The sequence below is a fragment of the Lithobates pipiens genome, unplaced genomic scaffold, assembly GCF_037356315.1.
Source record: "Lithobates pipiens isolate NorthernLeopardFrog02 unplaced genomic scaffold, aLitPip1_a1.2 Scaffold_19, whole genome shotgun sequence".
NCBI lineage: Eukaryota > Metazoa > Chordata > Amphibia > Anura > Ranidae > Lithobates > Lithobates pipiens.
Genome location: NW_027507764.1, coordinates 133,683,268 through 133,695,822, shown reverse-complemented (window position 1 = coordinate 133,695,822; position 12,555 = coordinate 133,683,268). Strand labels below are relative to the sequence as shown.

The 12,555-nt window shown below is 41.1% G+C and overlaps 1 protein-coding gene across 1 annotated transcript in view; it reads left to right on the top strand.

Moving 5' to 3' along the window:
• IGF2BP3 (insulin like growth factor 2 mRNA binding protein 3) overlaps positions 1-12,555 on the top strand; it is a 123,383-nt gene that overhangs the window by 60,997 nt on the left and 49,831 nt on the right. The window lies entirely within an intron of this gene.

Sequence of the window (12,555 nt, the reverse complement as noted above, 5' to 3'; positions counted from 1 at the left end):
TATTTTCCTGCAATCTCTGGGTCATGCAATAAATGAAAAGCAGATGGGCAAACCAGGCAACTTTTTGTGTTGAGTTCTTGCTATCCCAGTTGTTTACATCCTATAAGAAGTTGGGAATTTTTTAATTGCCTTCTACAAAAATGAGATTAAATATATACAGTTGTGTAGTATGAAAGTGTATTTGCTGCCTTTTGAAAGTGGAGCATTTTGGGCCTCATGCACACATTCTCTGAACACCTTTCTCCTGACAGGAGGAAATCGGCATTAAACGTGCCTAAAGCCGCATGTTTCATACTCGTTTTGGTGCATTTAGATGTATTCAAGCATGTCAAGCTTTGGGTGTTCATTGATTTCATTGGCCAGGATATTTAATTTTATTCTGGTCATTAAAATTAATATACATTTAACGCACATAGTGTTTAGATTGAGTGAGTGGTGTTTTTATTTTTATTTATGCCCAAATGCTCTTCTCCTGAATGGTGATTTTGGTGCGTTAAGATTTCCTGCCTCTGAACTTCCCGCTTCTACACCTACGTTTGCATGGGTCACATAAGCTTAAGCTGGTAGACATTGTCCTCCTTTTTTATTTTATTTTTTTATTTTTTCTCCTTAAACCTGATTGCTCAGGAGGAGCCGCTGTACTGAGTATAGTACAGTGATCTCCCCTGCTGAGCTATGGAGTCCTGATGGGGATGGCCCCATGCCAGAACACTCTGGTCAGCACTCTCAGCCATTGGCTCATCGGCTGCTGGTTTTACAGTGTGCCTGTCCTGCATAAGCTGGCCAAATAGCCGGCATCTGTCAGACAAGCTGCCATACTCACAGGGCGAATATCGGTCAGTTTATATTGCGCCGGCTGATGTTGCCCGGCATTTGGCCCATGTATACTAGGCTTAAAGTGGTTGTGAACCCAAAAACAAAACAAAAACCTGCAAGACAAAGGCATAAGGTAGTATGCATAGCATACTAGCTCATTATGTATTACTTCCCTTAAATCAAAGCCCCCGCAGCGGTCCTCGTTCACCACCCTGGCCAGCGACATCTCTCCTGGAGTTACTGCCGGGTATCGTGGGCTCCGGCGATGTGATTGGCTGGTGCCACAATGACGTCACTCCCACGCATGTGCACGGGAGCCACCAGTAACGGCAGTCTAACTGAAGCAATGGTACGTACTGGCTGCCATTGCTTCAGTGCGCATGTGCCGATGATGTTAGCAGATGCAGGGGATATCTCCTAAACCATGCAGGTTTAGGAGATATCCAGGGTACCTACAGGTAAGCCTTATTCTAGGCTTACCTGTAGCAAAAAGTGGTTGTAAAGGGTTTGCAACAACTTTAGCAGAGGCGTATAGGGGCAGAAAAAAAGTCAAAGGTCTGTAAAACTGGTATTTGATAGATGCAGTGTGCATGAGGCCTTAGCGGTGTTTTCATTTTTGTTCATTTTATTATAACCTTGCTAAACTTGAGTGAAGGGGTTAACCAAGTATGATGATTCTAGTATGTCTGACTCATTGCATGCATGAGTAAATCGTTCATCAGCTTTCCTGGCATAGGCTGACCTAAAATCTTGGTCATACTCCCTCCCCGGAAGTCATGGCATCATTCAAGATGACCGTTTGTTGTAACAAACATTTTTAATTACCATAATTTTTGTGATCTCATCAGTCCAATTTTTATACCTTCGATTTAGAGAGAGATCTAGATATTTAAAAACATTGCATTCTTGAAATTCAGCAGGGAAAACCTGGCATGGCATTTTGCAAAGCTTTAATGAAATACTGCCGCCTCTGTACCTGTGGAGCTGCAGGTCCAACAGGCAATCCACTTTTGCAGAAGAGCAGGACCCAGCACCTGGATCTTTGCTCAATTTCCTATCTGTCTAGAACGACAGACTACAGGGCAGAACTTCACTACTTCATCTGTAAGCATGCTGGGACTGCATGCTTGTGTGTAATACTCCTGCAGGGGTGCAATTCTGCCTATTGAAATGGCATTTTCTGCTCCCACTAACCATCGTTCAGCCCCCAAATAATGTGATAGACCATGAATGGACCCTTCGTTTAAAAAGGTTGGCGGCTGCTAACAGGCCATTCTCCAAACAAATTAAATTGTAAATACAAAGTAACAGTTCACTTAAGTTGCTTTACACTTGGTTCAGTAAATTCCAGATTGATGTGGCCTCTAAATTAAATTGAAGGATATAAAATGCTTTTTGATGATTCCTGTGTCACCAAATATCCATCCTATTTCCAGACTTTCTGCCACTTCTGTTTTTAACTTGATCCTACAGTTTCTTTGCAAGAAATAAAAGCTCTAAGCCCTTGTACACACGGTCGGAGATTCCGACGGAATGTGTCCTATCGGACCATTTTGTCAGATAATCTGACTGTGTGGTCTCCATCGGACTGTTTCCGACGGACCAAGTTTTCTAACTTGTCCGTAAAATTTTCAGACAAAATGCTCCGATCGGACATACTCCGATCATGTGTAGCCTACTCCGACTGACAAAGTGCCACGCATGCTCAGATCAAATTCCTAGACCAAAGCTATTGGCTACTAGCCTGAACGTAGTCCCGTCGTAACGAAATAACGTCATCACGTTATGTACAATCGGATTTTCCGACAACTTTGCCCGACTGTGTGTATGCAACAATTTCGGACAAAATCCAAAGGATTTGGTTGTCAGAATGTCCGACCTTGTGTACAAGGGCTAATGGTTTGGTATTACAAATTGTATTAACGTGTGAACTTCAACTCTTACAAAAAGTTTGTTTTTTAAATGCTAGGTGATTTAAATCAGATGGGTAAGCAAGGGATCAGAGTATTCTCTATCATGTGAAGTTTGTCATATCAGATGACTTGCAGTATTCCAGCCAAGAGGGCCCAGATTTGAGGCTTGCCAAGGGACCCAATTTAGCTAAACCTGGAGTTGGCCACATTAAAGCAAGACAAAATAAAAGCAATTGCTGGCAGTAACTCAGATTCCCCACCCCCCTCCCCCCTCTGGAGTGTTTATGCAGCAATGCTAGACCTCTAGCCAAATGCAATTTTTAATGCCAAAGTCTGCAGAGAAAGCAGACCCTCCTTTATTTTACCTGTATTGAATGGCTGGACTGCTTCATCAACGTGGGAGTTTTAAAACCCCCGGTGACATTAAACTTTTGTGCTAGTTTTCTGTACACATGTGGCAATCTACAAAATGAACAGCAGTGGGATCCTATCTCCTGATCTTTCATTATTGGCTGCTTCTCTTGTTGGTTTACACCAAACTTGGCAAATTAAACTCATACTTGATGTGTATTCTTCTTTTCTTTTTTTTTTCTTTTTCTTCTTCTTCCCATTACTGCATAAATGGAATATTTTATTAATGTTCATGTTAGGTTGGCCTTCGTGTTTTTTTTTTTTTGTTTACTCTAGCCACCAAAATGTAATCCGGTCTATTCTTGAGAAAATAGTAAAAGTAAACTTTTCTGATTATGCGTATAGAACTTTTATGAGTGGAATTTCTGCTGTTGTCTTGTGGTGTCCATAAGCTCCTTTTTTCAACTGCTGCTTGGTAGCAGTTGGTAAAATGCAAAATAAAGTAAGCCTGGGAGCGATAGGTGAGTTTTTCCTCAAGTCTGGACTACCTTTCAGTACGTTTTTATTTATTTATTTTTTTTTTTTTTCCCCCCCTCAGGTTAGACCAGATGTGGTAGTTGCTGAACCGTGCATAGAGTAGTTTAAAGTAAACCTCGTGAGAGAAGCAAAATGCGGGGTCTATTTTCCACCCCCTGAAAATTGCATTTGCCTGGCTGCCTCCAACTTAAATTCTTCGTGTTGTCTTCCCAAAACAGTATTCATATTGAGGAAATTCAGAGAAAGTCCTTATCTGTGTACTTGTTCCACGTCAGTAGGTAGGAAATACTATGAGCTTTGTCCATTTGTGAGAATGGGGATGAAATCCTGAGATTGCCTGGCTTCTGGGAGGCCCTTTTTTTATATGTGTGGTTTTTGCTTCCCGTTTTCACAATAAAGTTGTAATGAAGATTACTTTTTTTTTTTTATCTTGTCTAAGACTTTTTTAAAGTGTCACTAACCCACAAAAAAAAAAACTATCAAATGGTGCATTACGTGCTGTTCATACTAACTCGGTAGTCGCCATGTAATTTTGTTTTCTGTAGTCTGCAAAAAACCTGGTTTCTCCACCTCCCTTCTGTCCAAGTTCCCAATTCAGCTAGGGATTTTGCAGTGTTGGCAACTCTGCACATGCCCAGTTTTCAGCGCATTTCTATGATGCGCATATCCTCCCTATCGCACCTGAGCAACCCACGTGACTAGAGCCGCACAGCCAGTTCCTTCCCTCCTCCGTGCTTACTAACCCAATGAGGGTGGGTGATTGCCAGAAATCAACCCCTCTGTGGTGCCTAAAAATAATTGCATTTAAGTATGCATTTGTATGACAATTAAAAACATTTTCATACTCTATATCCCAAATGTTTGTTTTTTTAAACACATGACATATGGGGGCACTAGAAGCTCCTCCTGCTTGGGGTTTCTCTGCATACAGGCTGGGAAAGGACTGGGTCATGTGACAGCTGTATATCAATTAGGAAAAAGGTACTTAGATTTTTATTTCATTTTTTCTGAAATAGTGCCATCAGCCACACACAGAATAGAGATATTGTAAATTAAAATGTGTATTTAGTATAATTTTAATAATCTAAAGTGTTACTAAACCCACAACCGTAAACCACTTGTTATACTCACTGTGAAACCTAAGGGCTTAATCCTCCGCATTGTGTAAAAAGGTCGTCTGATCCTGTCTTTTGATTCCCCCCCGTTCACTGTCTTCAATCCAGCTCCTGATTGGACAGAGCCTTTGGGGTCACTCTGAAAATTTTCCATTTTGGTGTGTATTGCTAGAGCTAAAGCTGTGGGGTGTGTTTTATTTATTTTTTCCCTTTTGAAGGGTGCATGTGATCTGCACAGGGCTAATCGGCACTGTCCAGACAGAGGGTTAGGGGTAATGCAGCCTCGTAGGACAGTCCGAGTAGAGTGAAAACTCCTACAAGCTTTAACTGGATACTGATAGAAGTCACACGACTGCTATATACTGCTCAGAAAAGGCATTTAGCAGTTTATATTTACTGAAATAATTTAATTTCCGTATATTGTGGGAGACCAGATATAGTGAATGCAGGGTCCTGGGTTTAGTAACACTTTAAGTCTGTGCAGATTAAGGCTTACCTGTAGGTCCAAGAAATATCTCCTAAACCTACACGGTTTAGGAGATATTTGCCGAAAGACAGGCACCGCTGTCTACAGTGCATGCACCGTAGACAGTGGTGCACTGAGCGCGCCGCAGTTAACGGCGATATGCCGCGAGTGTTGGCTCCAGTGCAGATGCACGGGAGTGATGTCATCGCGGTTGCGACGAATGACAGCGCCAGAGCATCGAGACCCACCAAGAAGATGGAGGCTCCGGACTACAGGGGACAGCGGGGACTTGCTGGCTCCTGTGTCAAGTAAGTGACACATAATGGACTACTATGTGATGCATAGTAGTCCATTATGCTTTACCTTTGCAGGGAATCAAAGAGGAAGTAAACCCATTAGGGTTTACTTCCTCTTTAAGAGCTTGTATATTTTCTACCGGGTATGTTTTTTGCTTTCGGAAGTATTGCCTTAAAACATTTAAGGTCCCAATGCTGCTCTGTCTTTGATGTCAGAAGCTGCTGACAGAGCGCCCTAAGACCTGGACTTCAGTCTGTGGATTTGGAGTGGTAGCTGCAAAGTTGGTAGAGGATTCCCACACAGCCCCATTTTTCACCTCCATCTTCGATGCAGTCTGTGGCCACAACACCTCTGAGAAAAAGGTGTTGAGCGCTTTTGTTAGGTTTTGGGGTGCGCTGTGATTTAGGGGAGGGTCAGTTTGCAGTAAGTGTTTCAAGATGAGTGCTGCTGTTGGTCACATGCTTTGGCCGATTGCAGTTGTTTGTGGGACCATGTCCCAATTTGTGGGCCTTGAATTTTAAAGGAGTTCTGACTGTATGACCCGTTGGGGCCTGGAAAGAATAGAGTGGAGAATTTTTGATAAAGCACCAATATATTCTCTTTTAATTATGAGAGGTAAAAAAAAAAAATCTGCGCAGTAGTACCAGAGGAAGGCAATGGAAGACAAAAAAGGCAATTTCAGTTGTGTTAAAAGAAAAGGCTTCATAGAAACAGTCATTCCTGCAATCTGTAAACGTACTGTCTCCAAAATCTATAGCGGACATACTTCGTGTTCTGTTATTGCAGTGCTTTTCATGTGCAGGGTCCACTTATCTTTCAGCCCTCATCTGGTAACACAGTGCAAAGTGACCCTCCCTCAAACCCCAATGTGAAAAATGCATTCAGGGGGAAGCTTAAAGTGGTTGTAAACACTCAAAAAAACAAAACAAAACAAAAAACCTGCAAGACAAAGGCATATTGAGCTAGTATGCTTAGCATCCTAGCTCGTTTGGAAATACCTTCGATCGAAGCCCCCATACACCGCTCCAGTTGGCGACATCTCTCCCGGAGTTACTGCCATGTATCACGGGGCTCCAGCGCTGTGATTCGCTGGAGCAGTGATGATGCAATGGCATGTACGTGCCGTTGCTTCAGTGCACATATGCCAATGACATCAGCACATGCTGATACAAGGGATATCGCCTAAACCATGCAGGTTTAGGAGATATCCGGGGTAGCTACAGGTAAGCTTTAGTATAGGCTTGGGCTTCATGTATACGGGGGGGTTTAACCTCTCCTGAACGATTTAACTTGACAGCTAGAAACCGACATTTAAAAACATCAGTTTAACTGCGTTTGGCCACGTTTTACATCTAGAAGCGTTTGCAAAATAAAAATAGTTTTAAAACAAGCTGTTACAGGCATTTGGCGTTTCAAATGCCTCTGAACATCCATCTGAACCAATTTCTTTGCATTCCAAAAAAATGCTTTGACTGCCTAGAAATGACTATAAATGACTGTGTACATGTACTGATAAGATGGCATAGAGGAGAATTCAGGGGCAGCTGAAAAAAAATTCCCAACTGCTCCTCAATGTCCGTGTTGTTTTTTTTTTTTTTTTTTTTTTTTTTTTTTTACCAGCAGCAGTGTACATGAGACCTTACCTGTAGCAGAAAGTGGTTGTAAAAGGTATACCCCCTCTGTAAGCTGACCACGGTAATTATGGCTGCTGAGTCCTGACTACCGTGGTCAACGTGCACGCCACCATCATCCACAGCTCTCCTCTTTCTCCCCCCCTCCCCCCAATCCCTGCCTGTCAGCCCCATGTGTCTGTATCTGTCTCACCGCAACGCCCACCCCCCTCCCCCTCCGTTTGATTTGTTGGTGCATATTTTTACACACACACCACACACAATAGAGTATATATACTCTAACATATATTTACACAGTTCACGTTGGAAAAAGCACAAAAAAAATAAAATAACTTTGAAATTTGTAAATAACTTTTCAATGCTTTGTACCATTGCTCACTGCTGAAGTTAAAACAAAACAGTTGCGTTGGGTATCGGTAATTGGTAGCGACGAGGACTTTAAAAAAAAATAAAAAATAAAAAAAGTATCATTACTTGTACTCCATTGTAAAAAATAAAAATGGTATCGGTGCATCCCTAATTTCTAAAGCCCAGTGTAAGCTCCCCCACTTCCATGTGACACTTGGCTGCCTGATGAGCTCCACTGCAAACCCCAGTAGGGAACAAAAGGGAGCAAGTCACGTGCTTCCCATATTTGAAGGGGAGGTCAGCTTTAGTTAGTCTTGTTTTTTAAAGGGAACAAAGAACATGTTTAACAGTGTATTTGCTCAGAGCAGCCCAGTTCTTCTCTGGTGCCTTGCCGGCACTCCTGTCTCCTCCCTTCTGTCGAGTGCCCCCGCAGCAATGGTGGTACCTGAGCCAAGCCACAGCTCTGTTTGTCCTTTCAGAGAAGGAGCTGTGGTTTGGCCCCTCCCCCTCTCTCTTCATTGGCTAACTGACAGCAGTGGGAGACAGTGGTGCCGCTGCTGTGTCTCAGCAATACAGGTGGGAGAGTCGTGGACAGCCTAAGAACTTGTGCACATCACTGGCTGGAGATGAGGCTTGAGTAAGTATTAGGGGGTGCTACTGCACACAGGATTTTTTTATCTGAATGTATTCAGATAAAAAAAAAAAAAACTTCTGCCTTCTGCAACTTCTTTAAATTTAACCTTTTTGGCTTTGCCCTCTGGCCTGTTTAAAATATCACATTTTGAGGGAAAACATTGAAATGTCTATCCACAACTGACATGTTGGTTTTTAGTGCATGCTGAAGAGTTAAAAGTGGAACTCCAATGTGGGGTTTAATTTAATAGCATTTTCACACAATATAGAATGAATATGACCACCAAAATGTAAGTGACCCCACGCCTATTCGGCTTCAAACATAAAGATATAACATTTTTATTTTTTGTGAAGTGGAACGAAATCTATTGTATATTTTAAACTTTTTTAGCAAATAAAAAACTGAAAAGTGGTGCGTGCAAAATTATTCGGCCCCTTTACTTTCAGTGCAGCAAACTCTCTCCAGAAGTTCAGCGAGGATCTCTGAATGATCCAATGTTGTCCTAAATGACTGATGGTGATAAATAGAATCCACCTGTGTGTTATCAAGTCTCTGTATAAACGCACCTGCTCTGTGATAGTCTCAGGGTTCTGTTGAAAGCGCAGAGAGCATCGTGAAGACAAAGGAACACACCAGGCAGGTCCGTAATACTGTTGTGGAGAAGTTTAAAGCCGGATTTGGATACAAAAAGATTTCCCAAGCTTTAAACATCCCAAGGAGCACTGTGCAAGCGATCATTTTGAAATGGAAGGAGTGTCCGACCACTGCAAATCTACCAAGACCTGGCCGTCCCTCTAAACTTTCAGCTCAGACAAGGAGAAGACTGATCAGAGATGCAGCCAAGAGGCCCATGATCACTCTGGATGAACTGCAGAGAACTACAGCTGAGGTGGGAGAGTCTGTCCATAGAACAACAATCAGTCGTACACTGCACAAATCTGGCATTTATGGAAGAGTGGCAAGAAGAAAGCCATTTCTCAAAGATATCCATAAAAAGTCGTCTAAAGTTTGCCACAAGCCACCTGGGAGACACACCAAACATGTGGAAGAAGGTGCTCTGGTCAGATGAAACCAAAATCTAACTTTTTGCCCACAATGCAAAACGATATGTTTGGCGTAAAAGCAACACAGCTCATCACCCTCAACACACCATCCCCACTGTCAAACATGGTGGTGGCAGCATCATGGTTTGGGCCTGCTTTTCTTCAGCAGGGACAGGGAAGATGGTTAAAATTGAGGGGAAGATGGATGCAGCCAAATACAGGACCATTCTGGATGAAAACCTGTTGGAGTCTGCAAAAGACCTGAAACTGGGAGGGAGATTTATCTTCCAACAAGACAGTGATCCTAAACATGCAGCAAAATCTACAAAGGAATGGTTCACAAATAAACGTATCCAGGTGTTAGAATGGCCAAGTCAAAGTCCAGACCTGAATCCAATCGAGAATCTGTGGAAAGAGCTGAAAACTGCTGTTCACAAACGCTCTCCATCCAACCTCACTGAGCTCGAGCTGTTTTGCAAGGAAGAATGGGCAAGAATTTCAGTCTCTCGATGTGCAAAACTGATAGAGACATACCCCAAGCGACTTGCAGCTGTAATCGCAGCAAAAAGTGGCTCTACAAAGTATTAATGCAAGGGGGCCGAATAATTTTGCACGCCCCACTTTTAATTTTTTTATTAGTTAAAAAAGTTTCAAAAATCCAATAGATTTCGTTCCACTTCACAATTGTGTCCCACTTGTTGGTGATTCTTCACAAAAAATAAAAATTTTATATCTTTGTTTGAAGCCTGAAATGTGGCAAAAGGTTGAAAAGTTCAAGGGGGCCGAATACTTTCGCAAGGCACTGTGTGTGTAATATATATATATAAATATAAATTTTCTCTCACTCACAAAAAAGAGCACATACTATACATTTAAGGAGAATTTTGTTCGTTGGTGTTTATTTTTATTAGGTGGCTGTGATTCAGAACTTAACATTACAGGATTGTGTCTGTGACATATCTTTGGGCTCATGCACACGGGGCTTAAAAAAAAATCGGTGCTTTTAAAGTCGCTGTATGTGTATATATAATTTTTTTTTTCTACCTGCACACAGTCATTTACAGGCATATATATATTTGTATATTTGGATCTGCATTAATATTTCAGAATGGTGTGTAAGTAGTAAGCTTACCTGGACACTCCCTGAAATTGGAGTGTTTGTGACCTGTGACCATTTTAATTTTTACAGACCGACGTTGTAAAAACGGTGGAATTCAATTTCAGTAGCAGTTAACTTCTCTATCTATACAAAGAAGTTGTGAGCTAATTCCTTTTGAAAGGAGAAAGAATTACAATATTTTTTTTTTTTTGGGGGGGGGGGGGGGGGGGCACTTCTCTGTTTAGCTGTGTACATAAAAACCACTATGCAGTCTGTTTTTGCATGCTTACCAATCATCTTCCGGAAAGTGTATTTCCTTGAGACTGCAGGTAGCTACAGAAAACCAAATTTAAAATGCACTTTTATCAGAACTGTACCATTTGATAATGGTTACAGTACGCGTGTGTGTTTGTTTTTTTTTATTTGTTGTTTTGTTTTTTATCATCGATTTTTATACAATAACCTAACAAATTTCTAGCTTTATAATTTGAATATTCTTGGCTTCTCAAAGCAAGGTGCAAAATCTTAGATATACACTTTAGAAGTGAATTGAACCTGTGAAAAATGCAACCGGTGCTTTGCCACAATATAGAGAGAGCATTTGCAACACTTTTAGAAAATACGGTAACAAAAGTTCATAGAAGTGTTTCCACAAATTTCATCCGTTTCGGGACAGAATTTAACATCTAGAATCATGGGAACAAAATACCTACGGTAATATAAATAGGAACCAGAAAGGTGCACAATCAGCAGATACAAATTTTACAAATGCCGTAACTCTGTATACAGAAACACAAAGCAAAAAGATGGCAATCTGACTCCTTACAGATGCATGCTAGGATACATATAGTAGTCAAAACCCCTCCTCCGAGACCTGAACAAAGATAATGTTTATACAGATGTCCTGCATGTGTATAAATTGCATCTGCCTATTGTGCATGTTTTCAGTTCTTTTCCCCTACATTTGATTATTTGTTAGGTCCTGTTTATGCTGGCATTAAAATCAGGCATTCATTGCAATTCATAATACAGCCAGCAGAACTGTTCGTATTAAAACATTTGCACAGTGTCGTTGCACTTCAAAAGTAACCTTCGTTTTTGTTTTTTTTTTTTATTGTTTTTTTTTTTTGTGAACCCGGTCTAACGTGACGCAAACGCATGTCGGTGTGTTTAGGCCTTGTTGATCAAAAAAAATTAAAAATTTGGCGTGTGTGTGGGGTTTTTGATTATTTATTTTATTTAAAACACATCAATTGAAAATTCAGCATTTGGGAAGCATTTTTAGCACATAATAAACGCTTGTCTGACTTGAGTAACCGCTCTCATTGACAGTTGTTCAGCGCGTGTGTGTGTTTTTTTTTTTTTTTTTTTTTTTTTTTTTTTGGTGAGTTGGGGCTAAGGCTTCTTTCATATGGGTGGATTCTGTTTGATCAGCAGGGGATCGGCTCGTAGATTAGAGCAGGCAGATGACACATCCCATGTCTGCTCAGTTTCTGAAGAGTGGATATGGGCAGCTGGGAGTAAACTGACCCTACTACTTACACCCTACTACCTTCTGATCTGGTCCACCTAAATGGAGGACAGATTGCCACAACCTCTGCCCCCCAACAACCCATCATTTTTTTTTTTTTTTTTTTTTTAATCCTTGAGGTAGGTGGGTGTAAACGCACAAGATAATTTTATACCTATCTGTCCATAGGGCAACAATTACCTTTGAATCAGGTCCGCCTGGAAAACGCCTGATCAAATCGCACATGTCAAAGTGGCCTAAAACTGTTGCAGTTTATGTGAATTCTCTGCTACTTTATTTTAAGAAAGAAACTTTTAAAACTTGCAACCTTTGGACTTATTTGGCCTCATTCACGCGCAAATGCTTGTTTTACAGGCATTTTTACCTTTTTTTTTTTTTTTTTTTTTTTTCTCCTGCCTCTACTTTACTTGTTGGCCTATGTGTCCATGCACACATTGGCGTTTAGAGGCAGGACTGATTATGGGCTGTAAAAAAAACATCACTTGTGCGTTTGAGAGGAGTGTTATGGCCGGAAAACGCATAAACGCTACAGTTTTTTATTTTATTTAAATTTTTTTTATTTTTTTTCCATTTCAGTGGTCGGAATAGATTATTCTGGCTGATGAAATAAACACTTTTGCAAAAATTTTACCCCCCCTCCAGGAGAATACATTTTCAAAAGCCCCAGTGTGCAAGAAGCCTTTATATACGAGGGTTCTTCAAAAAGTTTCCACACCATGTCTTTAAAAATTGGTATCTCTTGCCAAATTTGTGGAGATGATTAACGAAATGTTT